General features: G+C 37.3%; 1 pseudogene; it reads right to left on the bottom strand.

Annotated features, from left to right (window-relative positions):
- Positions 1 to 19,381: 19,381 nt before the first annotated feature.
- LOC105504392 lies at positions 19,382 to 20,461 on the bottom strand (annotated as a pseudogene).
- Between the last annotated feature and the right edge of the window lie 6,528 nt (positions 20,462 to 26,989).

Genomic DNA, 26,989 nt, shown 5'->3' with positions numbered 1-26,989 from the left:
ACATTAACTGGATGAGATCCAATTATGGGAAAAACCAGAGCAGTACTCTTGGGCAAACTGAAAGCTGTACTAAAGTGATCACATGACTACACATTAAGAAGCATGAAAATGTTCATTTTTTCCAAGAGACTTTAATATATGTATGTCAGTAAAATTATGATTAAAAGATCCACTCAGTCAGATATGGATACAAAGTGACTAGGATTCCTAGAAAAAGAAATAATTTCTTCCATTTAAAAAGCCATTTCATATTTGATATGTTAGTATGATGCTTATTTAAATTGTTATAGAAGTGTGCATTTGGGAAATGCACAATTGAATAACTGATTTAAAAGTAACTGAAGAATTCTTTTTGGCTTTACACCTGTATTTAAAATATTTTTCAACTGAAGTTACTATTACAATATTACAAGAAAACCATGGCCTCATACAAATTGTTAAACAACTTGAATTCATAGGTTTGAATATAAAAATCATGTTTTTGTAGGAAATTATCATTATCTGAGTGGCAAATGAGATAATCAAAACTATATCAATGCAAATACGTATCTACTTGTAGCAGAAACCAAGCATTTTTTATGTTTTGTTTTTGAAGACAATATACGTGGAAGCTTAGCTGCCACTTTCACTTTGAACATCAGCAACAGCCTAAACATATAAATACATAAATCCAAGAGTTAATAAGGTTAATGGACTATTTTGTACCTGTCCAGGAGGACACAAAACAAATAGACTTGGTAACTATTTCCTTGTGTCTGAAATTTTCAATTCTGGTGAACTGGCATTAGGATCATGGCGGACGGGAGGCAGGACTAGATTGTCACCCTGGACAGAGCAGCAAGCGGAGGCTTGCATTGTGAATTTTAGCTCCAGATCAACGGCAAGAACAAACCACCAATCCAGAGAGGACCCACAGACTCTCTGAAGGAAGAGGACTTCTACCGCAAGACCTGGGAGACACCCCAAATACTCTGAGAGGCGGACAGCCTCAGGCAAGTTTCCAAGTTCATCTCACCCTCCACCTGGTGGAAACAGACTCCAGGCTGTTGGTGGGGGCACGGTGGAAGTGAAACCGGCCCTTCAGTTTGCGTTGGAGCTGGGTGAGGTCTGTGACTGCTGGCTTTCCCCCACTTCCCTGCCATAATCCTCCTAGGTACACAACTCAAGTGACCTGGGAATCTCACCCCATCCCCCACAGCAGCCCCAGCGAGACCTGCCCAAGGAGAGTCTGAGCTCAGACATGCCTAGCCCTGCCTTCACTTCATGGTCCTTCCCTACCCACCCTGGTAGTGGAAGACAAAGGGCATATAAACTTGGGAGTTCTAGGGCCCTGCCCAACACCTGTCCCTCTCCACAATACTACAGCTGTTGCTTTCTGGAAAGTGCCACCTCCCAGCAGGAGGCCAATGAGCACAAAAATAGAGCATTCAACTACCAAAGCTAAGGACCCTCATGGAGTCCATTGCACCCCCACCACCACCTCTACTGGAACAGCCACTGGTATTTGTGGCTGAGAGACCCAGAGACAGTTCATATTACAGGACTCTATGTAGACAACCCCCAGTACCAGCCTGGATCCTGGTAGACTAGCTGGGTGGCTAGGCCCAGAAGAGAGACAGTAGTCACTACAGTTCAGCTCACAGGAAGCTACATCCATAGGAAAATGGGGAGAGTACTACATCAAGGGAACATCCCATGAGACAAAAGAATCTGAACAACAGCCTTCAGCCCTAGACCTTACCTGTGACAGAGCCTACCCAAATGAGAAGGAACCAGAAAATCAACCCTGGTAATATGACAAAACAAGCCACTTCAACACCCCCAAAAATCACACTAGTTCACCAGTGGTGTATCCAAACCAAAAAGAAATCCCTGAGTTACCTGAAAAGGAATTCAGGATGTTAGTTATTAAGCTAAACTTAATTAGCTTATTAAGCTAACCCAGGGAGGGGCCAAAGAAAGGTGAAGCCCAATGCAAGGAAATCCAAAAAAAAATAACAAGAAGTGAAGGGAGAAATATTCATGGAAATAGATAGCTTAAAGAAAAAAGCGATAAAAAAGTCAGGAAATTTTGGACACACTTTTAGAAATGTGAAATGCTCTGGAAAGTTTCAGCAATAGAATTGAAAGAGTAGAAGAAAAAAATTCAGAGCATGAAGACAAGGTCTTCGAATTAACCCAATCAAACAAAGACAAAGAAAAAAGAATAAGAAAATATGAACAAAGCCTCAAAGAAGTTTGAGATTATGTTAAATGACCAAACCTAAGAATAATCAGCGTTCCTCAGGAAGAAGAGAATTCTAGAAGCCTGGAAGACATATTTGGGGGAATAATCAAGGGAATCTACCCTGGCCTTGTGAGAAACTTAGCCAAATACAAGAAGCACAAAGAACACCTGGAAATGTATCACAAAAAAACCTTAACCTAGGCACACTGTCATCAAGTTATCCAAAGTTTAGACAAAGGAAAGAATCTTAAGAGCTGTGAGACAGAAGCACCAGGTAACCTATAAGGAAAACCTATGAATTTAACAGCAGATTTCTCAGCAGAAACCCTACAAGCTACAAGGGATTAGGGACCTATCTTCAGGCTCATCAAACAAAAGAATTATCAGCTAAGAATTTTGTATCCAGCAAAACTAACCATCATGTATGAAGGAAAGATACGGTCGTTTTCAGAAAAACAAATGCTGAGAGAATTTGCCGTTACCAAACCAGCACTACAAGAGCCGCTAAAAGGAGCTCTAAATCTTGAAACAAATCCTGGAAACACATCAAAACAGAACCTCTTTAAAGCATAAATCACACAGGATCTATAAAACAAAAATACAAGTTAAAAAATATAAACAACAACAACAAAAAGTACACAGGAAACAAAGAGCATGATGAAAGCAATGGTACCTCGCATTTCAATACTAACATTGAATGTAAATGGCCTAAATGCTCCACTTAAAAGATACAGAACTGCAGAATTGATAAGAGCTCAGCAACCAACTATCTGCTGCCTTCAGGAGACTCATCTAACACATAAGGACTCACATAAACTTAAAGAGGTGGAAAAAAGGTATTTCATGCAAATGGACACCAATAGCAAGCAGGGGTAGCTATTCTTATATCAGACAAAACAAACTTTAAAGCAACAGCAGTTAAAAGAGACAAAGAGTGACAGTATATAATGGTAAAAGACCTCATCCAGCAAGAAAATGTTACAATCCTAAACATATATGCATTTAACACTGGAGCACCCAAATTTATAAAATAATTACTAATAGATCTAAAAAATGAGATAGATAGCAACACAATAATAGTGGGGGACTTCAGTACTCCACTGACAGCACTAGACAGGTCATCTTGACAGAAAATCAACAAAGAAACAATGGATTTAAACTATACCTTGGAACAAATGGGCTTAGCAGATAGATGCAGAACATTTCATCCAACAACCTCACAATACACATTCTATTCAACAGTGCATGGAACTTTCTCCAAGACAGACCATATGATAGGCTGTAAAATGAGCTTCAATAAATTTAAGAAAATTAAAATTGTATCAAGCATTCTCTCAGACCACAGTGGAATAAAACTGGAAATAAATTCCAAAAGGAACCTTCAAAACCATGCAAATACATGGAAATCAAATAACCTGCTCCTGAATGAGCTTTGACCAAAAAAATCAATATGGAAATTAAAAAATTATTTGAACTGAATGACAATAATGATACAACGTATCAAAACCTCTGGGATACAGCAAAGGCAGTGCTAACAGGAAAGTTCATGCCCTAAATGCCCATATCAAAAAGTGTGAAAGGGCACAAACAGACAATCTAAGATCACACCTCAAGGAACTAGAGAAAGAAGAACAAACCAAACCCAAACCCAGCAGAAGAAAGGAAATAGCCAAGATCAGAGCAGAACTAAATGAAATTGAAACAAACAAACAAAAAATACAAAAGATAAGTGAAAAGAAAGGTAGCTTTTTGAAAAGATAAATAAAATTGATAGACCATTCGCAAGATTAACCAAGAAAAGAAGAGAGAAAATCCAAATGAGTTCAGTAAGAAATGAAATAGAAGATATACAACTGACACCACTGAAACACAAAGGAACATCCAAGGCTACTGTGAACATTTTACACACATAAACTAGAAAACCTAGAAGAGATGGATAAATTCCTGGAAAAATAAAACCTCCCAGCTTAAATCAGGAAGAATTAGATACCTTGAACAGATCAATAACAAGCAGTGAGACTGAAATGGTAATTTTAAAAATTACAAACAAAAAAAAGTCCAGGACCAGATGGATTCACAGCAGAATTCTACCAGACATACAAAAAAGAATCGGTACTAATCCTTTTGACACTATTCCACAAGAAAGAGAAAGAAGCAGCCCTACCTACTTCATTCTATGAAGCCAGCATCACCCTAATACCAAAACCAGGAAAGGACATAACCAAAAAAGAAAACTACAGACCAATGTCCTTGATGACCATAGATGCTAAAATCCTTAACAAAATACTAGCTAACTGAACCCAACAGCATATAAAAAAGATGGTCCATCATGATCAAGTGGGTTTCAAGTCAGTAAATGTGACACACTACATAAACAGAATTAAAAACAAAAATCACATGATCATCTCAATATATGCAGAAAAAGTAGTCAACAAAATCCAGCATCCTTTATGATTAAAACTCTCAGCAAAATTGGCATACAAGGGACCTACCTTAATGTAACAAAAGTCATCTATGACAGACCCACAGCCAACACAATATTTAATGGGGAAAAGTTGAAAGCATTCCCTCTGAGAACTGGAACAAGACAAGGATGCTCACTCTCACCACTCTTCTTCAATATAATACTGGAAGTCCAAGCCACAGCAATCAGACAAAAGAAAGAAAGAAAGGGCATCCACATTGGTAAAGAAGAAGTCAGGTTGTCACTGTTTGCTGATAATATGATTGTTTACCTTGAAAATCCTAAGGACTCCTCTAGAAAACTCCTGGAACTGATAAAAGAATTCAGCAAAGTTTCTGGACACAAGATTAATGTACACAAATTGGTAGCTCTTCTATATACCAACAGCGACCAAGCGGAGAATCAAATGAATAACTCAACCCCCTTTACAATACCTGCTAAATAAATAAATTAAATACTTAGGAATATACCTAATAAAGCAGTCAAAAGACCTCTACAAGGAAAACTACAAAACACTGCTGAAAGAAATCATAGATGACACAAATGGAAACACATTCCATGCTCATGGATGGGTAGAATCAATATCATGAAAATGACCATACTACCAAAAACAATCCACAAATTCCATGCAGTCCCCATCAGAATACCACCATCATTCTTCACATAATTAGAAAAAACAATTTTAAAAATCATATGGAACCAAAAAAGAGCCCCATAGCCAAAGCAAGACTAACCAAAAAGAACAAATCTGGAGGCATCACATTACCTGATTTCAAATTATACTGTAAAGACGTAGTCACCAAAACAGCATGGCACTGGTATAAAAAATAGGTACATAAGGCCAATGGAATGGAATAGAGAACCCAAAAATAAACTCAAAAACTTACAGCCAACTGATCTTTGACAAAACAAACAAAAACACAAAGTGGGGAAAGGACACCCTTTTCAACAAACGGTGCTGGAATAATTGGCTAGCCATATGTAGAAGAATGAAACTGGATTCTCATCTCTCACCTTATACAAAAATCAACTCAAGATGAATGAAGGACTTAAACCTAAGACCTGGAAATACAAAAATTCTAGAAGATAACATTGGAAAAACTATTCTAAACATTGGCTTAGGCAAGGAGTTCTTGACCAAGAACCCAAAAGCAAATACAATGAAAACAAAGATAAATAAATAGCTAGGACCTAATTTAAAAAGTTTTTCCATGCCAAAAGGAACAGTCAGCAAAGTAAACAGACAACCCACAGAGCAGGAGAAAATCTTCACAATCTATACATCTGACAAAGGACTACTATCCAGAATCTACAACAAACTCAAACAAATCAGTAAGAAAAACTCAAACAGGCAGGGCGCGGTAGCTCATGCCTGTAATCCCAGCACTTTGGGAGGCTGAGACTGGTGGATCACAAGGTCAGGAGATGAAGACCATCCTAAGACGGTGAAACCCCGTCTCTACTAAAAATACAAAAAAGTAACTGGGTGTGGTGGCAGGTGCCTGTAGTCCCAGCTACTCAGAAGGCTGAGGCAAAAGAATGGCATGAACCCGGGAGGCGGAGGTTGTAATAAGCCAAGATCACATCACTGCACTCCATCCTAGGTGACAGAGCAAAACAAACAAACAAACAAACAAACAAAAAATCCCATCAAAAAGTGGGCTAAGGGCATGAATAGACAATTCTCAAAAGAAGACATAGAAATGGCCAACAAACATATGAAATGATGAAATAATGCTCAACATCACTAACGATCAGGAAAATCCAAATCAAAACCACAATGTGACACCACCTTACTCCTACAAGAATGGACATAATCAAAAAATAAGAAAACAACAGACGTTGGTGTGGATGTAGTGAACAGGGAACACTTCTACACTGCTGTCTGGAATGTAAACTAGTACAGCCACTATGGAAAACAGTTGGAGATTCCTTAAAGAACTAAAAGTAGAACTACCATTTGATCCAGCAATCCCAGTACTGTGTATTCACCCAGAGGAAAAGAAGTCATTATTCGAAAAAGATACTTGCACACACATGTTTATAGCAGCACAATTTACAATTGCAAAATTGTGGAACTGACCCAAATACCCATCGATCAATGAGTATATAAAGAAGCTGTGAGATATATATACATATATATACACACACACATATATACATCTATATATACACACATATATAGACATCTATACACACACATATATATATCTACTTGTACACATATATCTACATATATATATATATATATATATATGATGGAATACTACAAAACCATAAAAAGAAATGAATTAATAGCAGTTGCAGTGACCTGGATGAGATTGGAGACTATTATTCTAAGTGATGTAATTCAGGAATGGAAAACCAAGCATTGTATGTTCTCACTGATATGTGGGAGCTAAGCTACGGGGATTCAAAGACATAAAAATGATATAATTTGGAGAAGTTTGGGGACTTGGGGGGAAGAGTGGGGAGGGCAAGGAATAAACGACTACAAATAGTGTGCAGTGTGTACTGCTCAGGTGATGGGTGCATCACAATCTCACAAATCACCACCAAATAACTTACTCATGTAACCAAATACCACCTGTACCCCCATACCTTACAGAAAAACAAAATAAAAATTTTAAAATAAATAAATAAGAACTATTACTTTCATTTGTAAAAAAAAAAATGTGGAACATATTGTTTCAAGTATAACCGTTCTGTACTAAAATGTTATCTTTAAAAATCTCAACAAGAGGTAATTTGTGCTTTACAAAACCCTATTGGAATCCTTTTATTATCCTTCACAATTCAGAATTTTTTTCAGAATTTTAAATTCAAATGCATAGAACAGTTATAAGTAGACACCGGCAGATTTTTAAAAATTTTATTTTCAGTACTGATTTTGTTGTCTATCAGAGTACAAGCACATCTTGTTTTATTAGTCTTCATTCATTTTATTGCACTTTGCAGATATTACATTTTTAACCAACTGAACTTTTGTGACAACCCTGCTTTGAGCAAGCCTATCAGTGCAATTTTTCCAATAGTATGTACTCACTTCATGTCTCTGTGTCAAGTTGTTGTCACTCTCTCAATACTTCTAACTTTCTCATTATTATTTGATGTATTATGGTGATAAGTGATCAATGATCTTTGATGTTACTATTGTAATTCTTGTGAGGAACCATGAACCACACCCATATAAGATGGCAACTTAATCCACAAAAGTTGTATGTTTTCTGACTGCTCCCCCAACCAGCCATTTCCCATCTCTCTTTCTCTCATTGGCCCTGCCTATTTTCTGAGACACAAAAATATGGAAATTAGGTCAGTTAATCCCACAGTGGCCTCTAAGTAAAAAAAAGAGTAGTTCTGTGTCTGGAATTGGTGGGTTGTTGGTCTCGCTGACTTCAAGAAGGAAGCTGGGGACCCTGGAGGTGAGTGTTACAGCTCTTAAAGGTGGCCGTCCAGAGTTGTTCCTCCTGGTGGGTTCCTGGTCTCCCTGGCTTGAGCAGTGAAGCTGCATATCTTCACAGTGAGTGTTACAGCTCATGAGCTGCATATCTTCACAGTGAGTGTTACAGCTCATGAAGGTGGTGTGGACCCAAAGAGTGAGCAGCAGCAAGATTTATTGTAAGGAGTAAAAGAACAAAGATTCCACAGTGTGAAAGGCGACCCCAGCGGGTTGCCACTGCTGGCTCCCGCAGCCTTATTTTAGTCCCTTATCTGGCCCCACCCACATCCTGCTGATTGGTCCATTTTACAGAGAGCTGATTGGTCCGTTTTGACAGAGTGCTGATTGGTCTGTTTTGACAGAGTGCTGATTGGTGCATTTACAATCCCTGAGCTAGACACAGACTGTTGATTGGTGAATTTACAATCCTTTAGCTGGACACCAGCCCTTCTCCAAGTCCCCACTAGATTAGCTAGACACAGAGCACAGATTGTTGTGTTTACAAACCTTGAGCTAGACACAGAGTGCTGACTGGTGCATTTACAATCCTTCAGACAGACATAAACGTTCTCCAAGTCCCCACCAGAATAGCTAGATACAGAGTGCTGATTGGTGCATATACAATCCTCCAGCTAGACATAAAAGTTCTCCAAGACCCCACCGGCCTCAGGAGCCCAGCTGGCTTCACCTAGTGGATCCCATGCCTGGGCCTGGGTGGAGCTGCTCGCTTTGATCACTTGTCAAGTTTTTGAGCATTTGTGCTTTTAAAATTTGAAAATATAATTCAGAAATCCATACCTCAGCCCTTGGGGTGGTTGATGGGGCTGGGCCCCATGGAGCAGGGAGCTGTGCCCATTGGGGAGGCTCTGTGCACGGGAGCCCACCAAGGAGCGGGGGGCTCAGGCATGGCAGACTGCAGGTCCCCAGCCCTGCCCCGTGGGGAGGTGGCCGATGTCCAGCGAAATTTCAAGCACGGGCTGGCCGGCAGTGCTGGGGGACCCGGCACACCCTCTGCAGCTGCTGTCCCGGGTGCTAAGCCCGTCACTGCCCAGGGCCGGTGGTGCCAGCGGCCACTCTGAGTGCTGGCCCACCAAGCCAGTGCCTGCCTGGAACTCACCCTGGCCCGTGAGTGCCACGTTGCAGTCCCAGTTTCTGCCCACGCCTCTCCCTCCACACCTCCCTGCAAGCAGAGCAAGCTGGCTCCGGACTCGGCCAGCCCAGAGAGGGGCTCCCACAGTGCAGTGGTGGGCTGAAGGGCTCCTCAAGCACTGCCAGAGTGGATGCGAGGCCAAGGAGGTGCTGAGAGCAAGGGCTACTAGCACGTTGTCACCTCTCGGTTATACAGCTTTCACTTTAAATCAGAATTTAGACGTGATTAAGCTAAGTGAGGAAAACATGTCAAAAGCAAAGACACACAAAATCCTAGGCCTCTATGCCAAACAGCCAACTTGTGAATGCAAAGGAATAGTTCTTCAAAGAAATTAAAAGTGCTACCTCAGTGAACATATGAATGTTAAGAAAGCAAAGTAGCCTTATTATTGATTGGGAGAAAGTTTTAGTGGTCTAGATAGAAGATCAAAGGAGCCACAACATTCCTTTGAACCAAAGCCTAATCCAGAGCAAGGCCATAACTCTCTTCAATTCTACGAAGGCTAAGAAAGGTGAAGAAGTTGCAGAAGAAAAGAATTGAACCTAGCAGAGGTTGATTCATGAAATAAGGAAAGAAACCACCTATATAATACAAAAGTGCAAGGTGAAGCAGCAAGTGCTGATGTAGGAGCTGTAGTAAGTTATCCAGAAGATCTAGCTAAGATAATTGATGAAGGTGGCTACATTAAACCACAGACTTTCAATGTAGACATAACAGCTTCCTGTTGGAATCAGATGCCATCTATGACTTTCATAGCAAGAGAGGAGAAGTCAATGCCTGGCTTTAAAGCTTCAAAGAATAGGCTGACTCTCTTGCCAGAGACTAATGCACCTGGTGACTTTAATTTGAAGCCAATACTCATTTACCTTCTGGAAATCCTAACACCCTTAAGAATTATGCTAAATCCATGCTGCCTGTGCTCTATAAATGGAACAACAAAGCCTGGATGACAGCATGTCTGTTTACAGCATTGTTTATGGATCTTAAGTCCCCTGTTGAGAACTGCTGCTTATAAAAATAAATTCCTTTCAAAAGAAATTGACCATGTATCTAGTCACCCAAGAGCTCTGATGCAAGAAGAGCAATGTTATTTTCATGCCTGCTAACAAAACATCTATTCTGCAGTCCATAAATCAAGGAGTAATTTCAACTTTCAAGTCTTATTATTTAAGTAATACATTCCATAAGGCTATCATTGCCATCAGTAATGATTTCTTCTGCTGAATGTGGGTAAAATAAATTGAAAACCTTCCGGAAAAGAGTCATTTCAGATGCCATACATAATATTCACGCATCACAGGAGGAGGTCAAATATCAACGTTAACAAGAGTTTGGAAGAAGTTCATGACAACCCTTATGGATGACTTTGAGGGGGTTCACGGCTTCAGTGGAAGAAATAACTGCTGATGTTGTGGAAATGGCAGAAGAACTAGAATTAGAAGCAGAGGTTGAAGATGTGATTGAATTACTGCAATCTTATGATAAAACTTTAGTGAATGGGGAGTTGCTTCTAGTGAAGAAGCACAGAAAGTGGATTCTTGAGATGGAATCTACTTCTGGTGAAGATGTTGTGAATATTGTTGAAGTGACAACAAAGGACTTTGAATATTATATCATTTTAGCTGAGGAAGCAGCTGCAGAGTTTGAGAGGATTGACTTCAATCCTCTCTACAGAAAGAAGCTCTACAGTTGGTAAAATGCTATCAAGTAGCCGTTTTAAGTAGAGTGTTGAAATCTACTGTAGACCCACTCCATCTTCCTGGGACATGAATCCTCCGTTTGTTCAGCATATCCATGCAGTCCACTACCAGCCTGCTAGTCACCTAGTAGCCATCTGGGACATTAGATCAACTGTTGTGGTATTGCAGTCCTTCTGTTCAAGACACCCTTATTTTACTTAATGGCCCTAAAGAGCAAAAGTAATGATACTGGCATGTTGTTAAATTTTTCCTGTTTTATTATCCATTACTGTTATGAATCTTTTACTATGCTTAATTTATAAATTAAACTTTATCATAGATATGTTTGGTACTATGCAAGATGTTGGGCATCCGCTGGAGGTATATATCCCCTGTGAATAAAGGGGAACTACTATATTACCAAGAAGTATTATCAAACTTCTCTCCAAATTATTTCAATATATCCAGCTTTAAAATAAAATCAGAAAGTATTAGGTTGCATTTTCAAATTTGTTGGACATATTTGATGTAATAAGTGAATAACCATAGCCAGATTCACCAAAGCACTTGAATACAGCATCCTCTTGGAATAGATGCACTGGGCACAGTGAAATAACAAGCAGGATTTTCAGGTAACATTGAGGAAATAGAAAACTAAATGTGGGTCTAGTAGACTTAGTAACCACAAATCTATTCAATAGTAGTCAGAGAAGATAAATATATTTGCTTACAAATGCAAATAAAGTTGGTTTAATCATAATTATGTACACGGTATTCTACTAGATATACTGGGGGATTCATACAGATTTGAAACCCAGTTTAGATTCTGCTGATAAACCTGAATAACTGTGTGAAGAAGGTTTTTCTGGGTACAAAAACTTTGCTATACTCTTCAGTGGAACTTGCATGGGATTGGGGGTTATGCAGAACAGTGACAGAAAAAGAGGCACCTGCTTATCCATTCAGTTTTAGCCAAATCAACCCTGACAATCTACAGCCAGATTGACCCCACAGCTGTCATTTTGGCTAAAATTAAGTATGAATAACTGGAAAACATTACAATATATTTCTCCCCCGCTCCAAGCTTGCTTAAGATATGATTGGCAAAAGATGATATATATTTAAAGTATACAACATGACATGCTTATATATTCATACATTGTGAAGTTATCACCACAATCAAGCTAATGATTATATCCCTCACCCCACATAGTGTGTGTGTGTGTGTGTGTGTGTGTATGTGGTGATGTGTGTGGTGAGAATATCATACATCTATTCTCTTAGCAAATTTTAAGTATACAATACATTGTTATTACCTATAGTTACCTTGTTATACATTGTCTTCATAATTTATTCATCTTCTAACTGAAAGTTTATGGCCTTTGACCATCATCTCATTTCTCCCAATCCTCGACCCCTAGTAACTACTCTTCTACTCTCTTTTTCCATGAGTTCAACTTTTTTAGATGACACATGTAAGTGAGATCATGGAATAGTTCTCTTTCTGTGTTTGCCTTATTTTAGTTAGCATAATGTTCTCTAGCTTTATCTATATCATTGCAAATGGCAGGATTTCCTTCTTTTTAAGGCTGACTAATATTCTGTTGTAAATACATACATATATTATATTAATATATTGAAAATATGCTATTGTGAATAATACTTCAATGAACATGGGAGTGCAGATAACTCTTCAAGATAATGATTTCACTTCCTTTGGATATACAGGCTGAGCATCCCCAATATGAAAATTCAAAATTCAAAATACTCCCAAATCAGAAATTTTTTGAGTGTTGACATGATGTCACAAATGGAAAATTTTACAGCTAACTTAAATGACAGTTCACAGTCAAAAATTTGTTTCATGCACAAAATTATTTAAAATATTATATAAATTACCTTTATACTATGTGTATAAGATGTATATGAAACATAAATGAATTTCATATGTAGGCTTTGGTCCCATCTTCAAGATATCTCGTAATGTATATGCAAATATTCCAAAAATCCAAAATAGTTCAAAATCTGAAACACCTCTGGTCCCAAGCATTTTGGGTAAAGGATACTCAACCTGTATATACAGAAGTAGGATTACTAGATGATATCATAGTTCTATTTTTAATTTTTTGAGGAGCTTCCATACTGTTTTCCAAAGTGACTATACCAATTTACATTTCCACCAGCAATGTACAAGGGTTTCTTTTTCTCCACATCCTTGCCAACTCTTGTTATCTTTGATTTTTAGATAATAGTCATCCTGACAAGTATGAAGTGATAGCACATTGTGGTTTTGATTTGCATTTCCCTAATGATTAGTGTTGTTGAGCATCTTTGGAAAGATATTCATTGAGGTCCTTTGCTAATTTTGTAATCAGGTTGTTTATTTTTTCTATTGAGTTATATGAGTCCCTTATAACTTTTGAATATTAATCCCTTATCAGATACATGGTGTGTAAATATTTTCTACCATTCCATAGGTTGTCATTTCATTTTTTTATTGTTTCCTTTCCTTTGCTGTTCAGAAACATATTAGTTTGGTATAGTATCATTGTTTAGTTTTGCTTTTGTTGTCCATTCCTTTGTTTTCATATACAAAAGAAAAAAAAATCATCGCCAAGACTGATGTCAGGGAGAGTTTACCTTATGTTTTCTTCTAGAAGTTTTAGGATTTCAGATCCTACATTTAAGTCTTCAATTCATTTTGAATTAATATTTTGGTACAGTGTAAGATAAGGATCCAGTTTTATTCTTTTCCATAAAAGATATCTGTTTTTTCCAACACTATTTTCTGAACAGACTATTCTTTCCCCATTGTGTCCTTTTAGTGCCCTTGTCAAAAATTAGTGGACCCTATATCTGTAGGTTTATTTCTGGGATTTTTATTATGTTCCATTGCTCTATGTGTCTGTTTATATGCAGTACCATGCTGTTTTGATTATGATAGTTTTATAATATGATTCAAAATAAGGAAGTGTGATACCTCCAGCTTGTTCTTCCGGCTCAAGATTACTTTAGCTATTCAGGTTTGTGTCTGTGGTAGTTTCATACAGATTTTAAATTGTTTTTTAATTTCTGTGAATAATAAACAGTGTTATTGAATTTTGATAAGGATTTCATTGACTCTATAGATCACTTTGTGTAGTATAGGATTTTGACAATACTGATTCTTCCAATTCATGAATAGAAAGTATATTTCCTTTTATTTGTTTCTTCTTCAATTTCCTTCATCGATGTTTCATAGTTTTCATCCTACAAATCTTTGATCTCCTTCATTGAATTTATTCCTAAGTATTTTATTCCTTTTGATGCTATTTTAAATGAGATTAATGTTTTAATTTCTTTTTCAGATAGTTCACTGCTAGTATAAAGACATCCAACTGATTTTTTGTGTGGTGATTTTGTATCCTGCAACTTTACTCAATATATTTAATAGCTCAAAAGTTTTTGGTGAAGATTTTAGGTTTTCTCATATGTGAGATTATGTCAATTGCAAGAAGATATTAGTTACCAATTGCTGCTGTAATAAATTTTCACAAACTTGGTGGCTTAAAACAGCATATTATCTTATATATCTGAAGGTTATAAATCCAAAATCAGTATTATTGGGCAAAAATCGAGGTGTTGTAAAAGCTGTCTTCCCTGCAGGGACTCTCAGAGGCCTTCTTGCGTCTTCCACTGCCAATTGCTGACATTCCTTGGCTGTGACCACCTGACTCCAATCTCTTCCATCTTCATATTGCCTTCTCTTCTTTCTGTGTCAAATCTCTCTTTGCCTCTCTTTCATTAGGACGCTTGTGATAACATTGGACTCACTTGGATAATCCGGGATAATGGTTTCATCTCAAGATATTTAATCACATGTTTTACAACTCCATATCAGTCTGCTATATCACTTATAACCTTAAAAAGAAAACCAAACTAAATATTTGTAAAATCTATCCTAAGAGAACCTAGACTTTTTCAGATAATAGAATAAAGCTATCCAGTATTGCTAAGCAACACTTGGGAGTACCTGAAATAACAATACAAAATATTTATCTTTTTAATATTTATGTAATATTTTGGTTATTTTTGAATTTCTGTTTATGAATCTGTCATTTTAAAGTTTCATATATACAAAACCCCTGTCCTTTCATTTTATAACACTAGTACACTACCCTGTTTGGTTTCAGAGTTAGGCTATTTATTCATGTAACAAATATTTTTCAATATCCTCTAAGTGCTAGGCAGTTTTTTAGTTTTTGACATGAAAATTTTATGACAGATGTTACCAATTAGGTTTTTTTCATACATTCCTATGTAAACAAATCAAACTGATTTGTGAAAATTCCTTATAATCATGACCTGAATTAACATATTACACTGAAAATGTTTTTATGAATGCTAGGTATGTCCTACCATCTTCTTAGAAACATAATGAAGCATAAACTCTTGTCAAGGAATTATAGAGCTTTAAGGAAACAGACAGAGGTGATCTAGTTCAAAAAGACACAGACCCCTAGTCAACACAGCAGTTTAAACAAGGCACGTACTCATTTGCTTCTTATTCTCATATTCCTGCCAGTGTTTCATGTTTACTCCCTCACTAAATAGGTGGAATTTATCATTCAATGGAGAAATTACCCACATGAAATAGGGAGTTTAGTAGGGTGAGTGGGCATGAGATTTTTGGACCCAGATAAACATGGGTTGGTTTCTTGACTCTGGCATATGTGTGAGAGTGCATAAATTATTTACTTTGCTGCATTCATTTATATCAAGTGACTAGACATAGTAAGTCTCTCACTATATGATAATAGCTATTGTGGACAGAAAATATAAATGAGAAAATGTAAATAAGACCAATGTTATGCAGTTAGAGACAGTATGTGCTATGTATGCAGGATTTTTCTTAAAGATGACGATCAATTATTTTTTAGGCACTAAGAGAAAACTTTAGGGAGGAGGGTCTTTAGCCTTTAAAGGTTAAAGAAAGAGAATGAGGGAGGAAAAAGAGCATTTTACATATGTGGTACACACATGTACCCAAACAAGAAGGAGGAGGAAGGAGAGAAGGAGCAAGAAAATATTTACAGTGGGGCGAGACTGGCATGACATGTTTATATGACCTGATTGCACCAGGCAGAATCTTAGATAATACTAGAAAATAATATTTTATAGTTAGAGTAGGGCCCAAGTACCATAGATCTTGAAAATCAGGCACGAATGTTTACATGTGATGTGACGCAAGATAGGGAACCATTGAAGGTCTTTGAGTAGAAGAGTGACTCGATGGAAATAGTTGATAATTTGCATATATAGTGAAAGAGTTTAAAGAATACTAATCAAATGAAATTGCGAACTGAGAAAAATATATCTTCTGAAACAGACAATTTAATGGAAAATTGTGACACTATCCAAGTAAATAGCATAACAAGAAAAAGACTTTTGCAGAATATTGATTTAATGCATCACTTAAGCAAGAGAATATCTCAAACCTGCATTATCTATGCTCTATTTCCTTGTACCTTGGACAGCTTATCTATTTACCTCCCTCCAAAGAACAGGCACAGTTTTCTACATGAATTGTTTGCTTATGATGTATAGTATTTAACAGACGATCAACTGCATCTAAAAGAGAATTCAGCACTTTTAGAAGTTATGTATTCTTTAATATGCCATGGGTTATAATATCATGAATAAAAATGACTGAAATTAAATTCAGACCAGCGGAAGATAACTGCCATCATCATCATCTGTTGAAAACATATCACTGCCAAAGAAATCACTTTCAATATGCACAAAAGTTTGCAAATTGCAATTTGACCCCATTGTATAAATTTCAATAGTCATCTGAAACATCGAAAGAATCCATTTAAAATAATTATGTTGATTCTAAATTGTGCACTCAAATGATATGTTCTGTTCACAGTTAGTGGATATGACAAGAACATATGCCATAAAACTAAGATAAAATGTTGAAGTTACTTATCAAGCCTATTGTTAATTTTAAAAATGTAGGTAAGAAAAATGTACCTCTTGAAAATGACTAAAATTTTTTTAAGATAGAAATTGTTTGGTTTTATCTATATATTTATCATATTAGAGATAAAAATTAGCCTTTATTACAGTGAAAGCTCTGTGGAATTCTCTTAGCATAGGAAAATAAATGTCACTCTCCATTAAAATGAAGCGAATGCCTTATTTGGTCAAATCAGCATGCATAATTTAATTAGATGCCCTAATATTCTGCAAAATAGCATGAAAGGGCAGCTCAAATATGTTTAGTAGTTCCGAATTTTAGAAGCATTATAGTGAAATGGTATGTGTCCTTACAGAACACTTCACGATAACATCACTCTGCTCATGACTACAGAGTGGTCTTAGCAAGTTTCTACTCTTCTCAGTCTGCAAAGCACAACAGTCACAGGGACAACTGGATGTGAAAGTTCAGAGGCAGGGAGCTTGATGAATTTTATAACGTGGATCTGAATAGATCAAGGTTTGCAGGAATCTGGAACTGGTAGGAGCTACAAAGGATGTGGCTTTGGGGAATGGAGAGTAGAGGGAAAAAAGTTCTTGTAATTGAAATTCTTTTGGGGGATGAGAAGTTTGATCTCACTTTTGCTTTCATGAATGTGAGCAAGTAGGAAAAGTGATATCTTACTACTTATAAAACCCTGGCTATTTGGACAAACTCCGAATTTAGGGTTGGAAGTCAGAGTCAGATGAAACACATCAGTGGCATTCGAGTTTCTCTTGCTCCTCTGGGAGTTGATTTGACCCTGGCTCAAGAAGAGCATCAGTGAATGCGGAATGATGTAGATGAACTGAAGACATTGATAAAAAGCTAACATAGAGAGCTTAATGAAAATCAGACCGTTTAAGGCAGCAGAGAACAGAAAAAATCAAAGGGAAAGAGTCATAAGAGATATTTGGAGAGCAATGCTCTTGACAGTTTTGGTGTTAGTGATAATTGGATTTTTATTTTTTTAATGTAAAAGATTGTTTCTTTTTCTATGGCTCTCCTACATATCATATATGGCACAGTATAATATATATTACTCATATATTACAATATATAATCCAATATATTTAAAGAAGCCAAAGAACCAATAGTATGTTTGTCATTTTTAGATGCATTTCAATGGTCCCATAAAGGGTTTAGTATAGTAGGTTTAGTCGTACCTTATTATCTCTTCTTGCCAGGTAAGAAAAGAGCATTATTGTCACTTTTATTTTCCCATCTGATAATGTTGGTAAATAGTGCATTCTCAACAAATATTTGTTGACTGACTCTTTCAACCTCACAATACATATTATAAGCGATAAAATGATTTAAGCCTTTCATGGTGCTGGAGAAAAACATTAGGACAACTTATCAATTGTTCCAGGAAGATGGGAATGACTCTAAGGAAAAAAACTATACATTTTTCTTATGAAAATGAAATGTACTGAGTAAGTCAGAGGGACAATGAGGCCTAATTATACATGGTATGATGATAATGATTAAAAGTTGCATCAAAACTGGTTTAGCCCGGATGTTTGTTTCTGTGATGAGCCCATATCAGGTCTCAATCCATGAGTCCTTTGTCTTTGGTCATTGAAGAAGAGATGTCAAGAAACCCAAGGGCCAGAACATAACTTGGCATTAAGATTGAAATCTATGACATTGTAGAAAACTCCACGTCTCTAGGCTCTGCGTCACTCCTCATTCTTGCTGATGGTTGACTTTCATGACTCTCTAGTGTATATTCTTGTTGAAAATGAGCTGTTTTTCCCTTCTTAGTCTATAGACTGAAGCTAAATCTTAGTCACAGTTTTAAAGTCCTAAGAAAAAGACTTGATTAACTGAACTTAGACCAAGTAACAAACCGGGACTGATACATTGTGGGCTGGGTAATAGGGACAGGATTACCTCAGTTGCAAACATGTGAATGGAAGGCTACAGTGGAATTTCTGAGAAAAGAAGTGTGGGAATCCTATGCAATAGGCATTCACTGTATTTGTCTATCTTGAGCTGCTGGCAGGAGTTGTGCTCTGAACCAAAAGAAGTAAATACCTTCCAGTATGACTGGATTTTCCTCCCTCCCATGCCCCCATATCATTCCAGATTCCCTTGTCTAGATTGAGCCAGTGGATTTGTATTTGATCTGAAAGTTTTCAATCTACAGATGAGATCTACAATCATTTGAGTATTCAAGTTTGAGTTTAATCCATTTCTGCTCTTTCTCCTTCTACCCAGACCTGAAGCTCAGGTTCCAGCATGCTCCATTGATGACTGTGCCCCCTGTACAGTTGTTTTCAATCCCCACTAGCTAAAAAGCATATTTTTGTCATTTGCTTTTCATTCCTTGAAATCATCCCTAATGCCAAAGCTTAAACTGGACTTTTTTTTTTTTCCAGGCTTAATTCACTTTATTTTTCTTGTATAAAAATATTATGTTGTAGCCACAGCTGGAGCCGGGGTCCTTTGCACCGAGACTCTGGTGTGGGTCTTGAGGAGGTGGTCAGTGAATTCCTGATAGGGAGACTTGGTGAATACAGTCTTCTTTCAGAGGTCTGTATTCACTTAGAGATGTTAAAACTACATAGTTTGTTAAAAGTCATAAAGGAGCAAGTATGTTTTCATTATAAAACCCCAGTCTTTCCTCTAATGAGTCCATAAAGCAAATAACCACAACTGAATAAGATAATGTGTATAAAGTACCAGACAGTAATAACTTAAGGCCACAACCATTTATTTGGAATCTTCTACATACCTGGCACTGGGCTAAGTACTCTACAAACTTCCTTCATTTAATTTTTAAGCCAAAAGAAGAAGGGAGTATGTTTTAAGCCAGAGGTCGGGAGTCAGGTAGCTGTAGGTCTTAGAGACAGCATCAAAGGTGGCCTTGGCAAAGTTGCCCATGGTGGCAGTACAGCCCGTGGCTGAGGTGTAGCAGTCATTGATAACAGTCACCATGAGCAGCTTCCTGGGCACAGGTTCCGAGACGATGCCAGTGCCCCTGGGCAAAAGGATGAGGCGCACCAACACAGAGACACAGCGGCCTGTGACCTAACAAGGGATGGTGTGGGGATTGCAGATCTTGTTCCCCCAGTAGCCTCTGCGCATGGGAACAATAGAGAGCTTCGCCAGGATGATAGCCCTGCGGATGGCAGTGGCCACCTCCTTGGAGCACTTAACAGTCAGACCAGCGTGGCTATTGTAGTCGCTGATGGCAACAAACGCTTTGAACCTGGTGCGGTGGCTGGAGCGGGTCGGCTTCTGCTCCGGCATAATCTTCGAAAGCTTGTCCTTGAGAGAGGCCCCCGGGAAAAAGTCAATGATCTCAGATTCCCTGATGGACAAGAAGAAGAGATAGATCTCTTCCAGGGACTTGATCGAGCTCCGAGGCCTCCGCCCCGGCGCTGTCCCTGAACACCACTGCCAAAACTCCATGGAAGCCACAGCGGTTCCCCATCCCAGGGCCCCAGGGGGCCTCTGCCCCGCCCCGCCTTCCCGCTGCACCTGCGTCATCCGCCATTTGGTGTTTTCTCAGAAAATAGGCTAAATTGGAAATTTTTAACATAACAATCATCCGTTAAAGCAGCCAACTGACGTTACTATTCCCCTCCCCTGTCCGCCAACCCCTACTCATTTTAAGCAAACATTGTCTCAGATAATGACTAAGGTGTAAAAGTGGAGAAAATAATTTGTCCAGGTGCCAGGTATAATTTTATTTTCTTTCCAACCTTTCTTCCAATAATTTTATTGCCCTCTTCATATATAGTACGTTAGTCTAAGGCAAGTTCCTACAAAGGACTTTTTTTCTCTGCTTTTAATGTCTTTTAAGACAATTGTTAAAATTGTACATCCAACAACACATTTTCCATCTGATATTTTCTCTGCTTATTCTAAAACTTTAAAATTTTAAGCTTTCCTTGTAGAACTTTCTACTTAAATTATTAATCCAATTTACATTTTCATAAGTTATTAAAGAAGATTGCATGTGAGTAGCCAATTCTCAGATTTGGCAAGTTCTAATTCAAGACAGTGCTAATGTGCAGCCTTTGGGTATTAACTTTCCTTAAGTAAAGCATGAAATGATTTCTTTCATCCAAGATAAAATGTGGATGGCAGATGCTTTTCAAAGGGTTTAATTAATTATCTCAATTTTAGAATTTTAGACCACCCAAGAGTTGGAAGTAGAGTTGGAACAGAATATATAGATACAGCTCAAAAGTAATATGATGTCTGGTAGGCCTAACAATTTTCATAATTGAAGACATTAATAGATAATTTGGTGTGTCTTTGAAAGCCGTGTATTCACCTACATTAGGAAGCTAGAGTTATGAAATAAACTGTTATTTCTTGTGGCTTTGCCTCTATTTTATTTTTCCAGGGTCAATGGGATAATTTTGTAAAATTAATTGACCATTAGATCCTTGCTTTCATTAAATAAAGTATCAAAATAGTCATTATCATGGCCTGAGGAATATTTTTGAAAAGAAGTAACAGAAAATAAACCTTTGTAAAAAGAAAATCCAAGGAGGACTAACAGAAGGTTCAACAGAAGTTTCCATAAATACGTACACTCCCCAAATAGTGTTAAATGCACTTCAGCCTTGAATTCCACTGTGTCATAACCACATACATACTTAGTTAATATAAACGAGGCTAAAGTGACTTCATTGAATCATATGTGTGCTATCAGATGAAACATAAATACTAACACAAAAATGAAGTAGATAGGCATTCAGTGGTGTTGTTTGAGGGTCACAACACAATCTCACCTTTTATCAAAAATTTCTTCACCAGATAATCACTTTGCCTAAAATTTTTATGACTGGTTAGTTGAATAGAAAAATATTCACCACTGGATATCCAAATCGGTAAATATACTTATTTACACTGGTGCTATCCAGTAGAAAAACAGTACAAAACCAGTCTAGCAGAGCACTGAGCAAACATTTCAGAAAAGTAGCAGCTTATTTTGAAATTCATTTTAGTATAAAAACATAGCAAAAAACAAACAAACAAAAACAAAGCCAAAGTTGGCTATTATGTTTTTGAGCTCTTGATCATTCAAGAGCTAAGCGAAAGCATACCAGAAATAAAGTTATGGATGAAAGACAAACGTAACACCTTGGATAGATAAATGAGATAGCAGAAAGTAGGACTTTCGTTAGGAGTTATGGAGTGGTTCAACTGGATTTTTGTAAATTCTATTTTGCTGGTATGTGGCTGATGATGACATAAGAATTGCTGTGACCTGAAGTTACCATGTATGGTCAAGAGATAGCAAGATATGATAAAGTTGGAGGGCGAGGACAAGAATTGACACAGAGGATAAAAAGAAAAAGGGAGAGAGTGCGGTGCGAGAAACTCTCTTGTTGGAGATCGTTATTAAGTTACCTTTAAGTAGTTAGCCTCCGATGTTATGCCCTAAGATTTCTAAATGGTTCCTAGTGCCTTGCTAATGAGTGTGCTCAGCAGAGCGGCAGATTCAGCATCTCCCAGGAGATTGTTAGATATGCAGAATTGAAGACAGCGCTTCAGACCTACAGAATCAGAATCTGTATTTTAACAAGGTTCCAAGTACTTCATGTGCATGTTAATTTTGGAGAAGCATGCCTGTTTGGTATCTAGATGTAAAAGCTCAAACGATGATAAGTGAAATTTAAGCTCTAATAAAAACATTGTTCTTTTATATAATTTTGTTGTTTTAATCTGAGACTAGGCAATAATGATACTTTGTTTTGCTCAATTTAATTCTAAAATATAGAGTATCTGTTCATAGGCTGCATGCTGCCTACATAGCTGTTTCCCTGTGATTAGAAGACAACATAAATTATACTTTGACTTTTGTCAGCCAAGACATTGGAAATTGGAAGATTGCCTATCTTCTCTTTTCCACATGATGTTAAAGCAGCCACATGAAAAATGGAAAACCATGCCAAGTGTGGTGACAGGCTCCTGTAGTCTGAGCTACTCAAGAGGCTGAGCCAGGATCACTTGAACTCAGGAGTTTGAGACCAGCCTGGGCAACATAGCAAGACCCAATCTTTAAAAAAAAAAAAAGGAAAAGAAAAAAACCAAAATAACGAGTTTTCAAATTTGTTCTACATGAATGATATATGTATTTGAGAAATTCTCTATGTCTGAATGCTTTTATGTACTCATAAGAAATGTGGCCATCACTTTTAAGAAAGGATAATAGACCAAGAAAAATCAAACACCTTTCAGCCACTTAAAGGTAAAAAGTCTAAGTTCACAGAAAAGGTTATCTCTTACAGAGTTCAATGCAAAATAAGAGGCAGCCTTGTTTAGCTTGTTTACTTCAACTCCCTATGATCTGACCACATATTTCAATATGTATTCATTGTAAATTTGGAATGGTTAAGAAAAGTCCTGCTCAGATAACTCTCATTTCATCAGATCTCAATTTTCCCACCCAAGGCCCAGACCACCCAAAAAACTGGGCAAAATTACTAGCAAGAACTATATAAATAAAGCTTTTATGCATACCTGTGAAAAGTAGCTATTTCCATAATCATTCTTCCCTTTAGTATGCAAGTTTGAGGTCAAATTAGAAATCTTAACATAATCCAATAATTTATTTGCATGTCCAAGATACAGGACAATTTCACAGTCATCGTGAGACATGATGCTGTTCCTATGTTGCATTGTGACTTTCCAACAATCATATTATTTTCCAGATCTCAGCTTCTCTCTTTATATTAAGGAGATAAAAATACTAGTACCACCTTCCTCATAGTGCTATTGTGAATATAGGTAACAGTAGGAGTTAAAGAGCACTGAGATATTCCAAGTGCTATATTAATATAAAAGATTATTATTGGTAAGATATTCTCTTTTATTATTATATTATTATTATCATTATTTTGAGATGGAGTCTCATTCTGTCACCCAAGCTGGAGTGTAGTGGCGCGATCTTGGCTCACTGCAACCTCCATCTCCCAGGTTCAAGTGATTCCCCTCCCTCAGCCTCCCAAGTATCTGGAACTACAGGTGCATGCCACCATGCCTGGCTAATTTTTGTATTTTTAGTAGAGATGGGGTTTCACCATGTTGGTCAGGCTAGTCTCGAACTCCTGACCTCAGGTGATCCACCCTCCTCGACCTCCCAAAGTGCTGGGATTACTGGCAAGAGCCATTGTGCCTGGCTGGTAAGTATGTTTTCTTAAAGACATTGCAGGATTTATAAAGTGGTATGTATTTTGGGTTTATTTAATAACATGTAGTTTAGGATATCCAATTCTGTCATCAATAACATTCATTTTTCAATAGATTTTTCTTCAGAAAGTTGAACATAGAAATTGACCATTTTAATGTAGAAAGAAATATTTTTACAGGGCAACAACATAGATACACTTTTCTTCACTCTATTTGGCCTTGAACAATTATTAAAGAGCACATAGATACAATTTTGAAAGAGTGAGGGAAACATACTCATAAATTAAATTGTTGGTTTTATTTTTATTTTCATTATTACTACATTTTGAGTACTTTACCCAATTTCATTTTCTCAATCAATTTCTTTATAATTGAATATACTTCATGGACATTAACAAGTGTATTTAGAATTTTGAGCTCAATTGTTTTACCACAAGCAACAAAAAGTTAGTCAAAATTAGATTGTTAGATAGTCCTCTGAATATTCAACATCAATACATTTTTGGTTAACTTGTATATTGGGTTTTAGCCTTCAGTGAAAATGCAATAGTGGTTCTTTATTTTTTAACATATAGAACTAGATTAATAATTTTTATTGTGACAGGTGATTTTTCCCCTCAAGTACACTACTTGACTTATCTTATAGTTTTTTAATTATTGAGGCATTCATTTATTCATTTAACAAAGATCTGAATGCCTATTATATGTAATGGAAAGTTCCAAGCACTTGAGAAAAAATAATGATGACCAGCATTCTCTCGTAAGACTCATATTTAGATGGGGAAGGAGAGATAGTAGACAAGTAAATGAACTACTGAGACATTTTCTGATAATAATTGCTATGAAAAAACAAAGAAAACAAAACAAGAGAATAAGTTACATAGGTAGATGGATAGGTATCATTCCAAAAAAAAAAAAAAAAGACATTTCTCTGCATGGTGACATTTGAATAGAAATACAGATGATGAGGAGGATCCAGCAGATGAAGATCAAGGGGAAGGACATTGACAGCAGAGAGAACAGCTAATCAAACAGCTTGCAGAACATCTGAAACACTAAGGCCAGTGTGATTGTAGTGCAATGAGAGAGGGTGGGCACAAGATGAGATCTGAGTGTGAGGTATGGATTATGACAGGATGATGTTGTGTCTTATAGGTCACAGCAATGAATCAGGTGAGTAGTGCAGATGTAGTGGGAAGCAACTGGAGAATTCTAAGCAAGAAAAGGACATAATATATTTTATGTTTTAAAAGCTAGCTGCTGTTGGAGAACATATTGTGGTGGGAGTGAATGCACGTGTAGAAGAAGAGACTAGATGAAGATGATTGCAGTAACGCATGTGGGAGATAATAGAGGTTTCAGTGCACACAGCAGCGAAAGACATGGTGAGAGGTAATTGTATGTCAAATCTATTTTAAAGGTGAGCCCCACAATATTCACCTATCTGTGGGCATGCAGAGGAGAAAGAAGAGAATTAAGAAAGATAGGTAGGTTTCAGACTGACCAATTGTTGGGCTGCTATTAACTGAGTTAGGAAAAAATGACAAATGAACAGTAGTGAAAGAAAAGAGGGAAACTCAAGAAAATTAGAAAGGCATCTGACCTATAACCCACCTTGTAATTTCTATTATTGCGTTGTTTGTTTGGGATGCCCTCACTTTCACAGACCCCTGGAAAGGAAAGAAGCAATATAAAAATATGTAAGATTTCCTAGAATACCTCTAGAGTTTAAAGACAAAAGATTTGTCTGGGGGAAGAGAAAACAGGTCTCTCTATTGCTGTGAGTGGGCTTTCAATCCTCCTGAAGAAGAAAGATATTGAATCTACTCTGTCTTCATATTCTAAGACTAGAATGTTAGTTCCTTGGGAGTTCTTCATTCCACTGGACAAATGTCCTCTGCTGATGCCTCAGTTTCACTTGAAGATTTTAAAAGCTTTGAGGGCAAGCTTAAGAGACTTAACTAAGTAAATTATAATATTATTCATAAATTAAACATTTCCATGCATTTATTTTAATAAAACACTGGAGCTTACAAAAGCAGGCTCCTCAGGGACATTCACAGTTTGCCTTACAAGTAATGGGGACCACTAAACACTATTAAGCTGAGGAGTGAAAGAATCAGATTGCCTTTTTAAAAGATCCATTCAGCTGCAAGTTTGAGAAGGGATTGTTGCAGTCACAAGGATGCTGAAGTGGAGTTAAGCAAGAACGGAGACAAAAGGGACACCTAATGTTAACTATTATGCGTATTGAAGAAGGCCTACTACGAATGAGATGCAGCAAAGTGAACAGATTCAAGACATCTATGGTGCATGCTGATTAGTTGGATATGAAAGCCTATATGAAGGAAAGGAAGAGATAAATATCAGCCTCAAGTTTTCTGTCTTTGGCCTCTGGTGGATAGTGGCACTATTCGCTGAGGTAAGAAACAATAAAAGTTACACAACTTTAAGATGAGATGATGACTTCTGTGTTGGATGTATTGGCTTTGAGATATCAGTGAGCCATCCAAGGGAAGGTGCAGTGGGATCTGCGGCTCTGGTGCTCAAGAGAAAGGTCTGCTGTGCAGATAGAACTGTGGAAATCATTAGTACAGAGTTGCAAATGAAACTATTAGGTGAATGACATGACTCAAAGAGAGTCTTGTGGAGTGAGAAGAGAATATGGCCTATGGGAGACTCTGAAAAATACAAACATTCAAGAGACAAGAGGAGGAAACAAAGGAAACATAAGGAAGATGGGACAAAAGCTGGAACACATGAGGCTGAAGGAGGAGAACACCTTAGGAAACAGAATGTTCAACTGCACAAACTTTTTTTTTTTTAAATATACTTTAAGTTCTAGGGTACATGTGCACAACGTGCAGG

This window comes from Colobus angolensis, unplaced genomic scaffold (genome assembly GCF_000951035.1).
Source record: "Colobus angolensis palliatus isolate OR3802 unplaced genomic scaffold, Cang.pa_1.0 Scaffold91, whole genome shotgun sequence".
Lineage (NCBI taxonomy): Eukaryota > Metazoa > Chordata > Mammalia > Primates > Cercopithecidae > Colobus > Colobus angolensis.
Note: the sequence above shows the minus strand (reverse complement) of the source record. Positions and strands in the feature narration are given on the sequence as shown.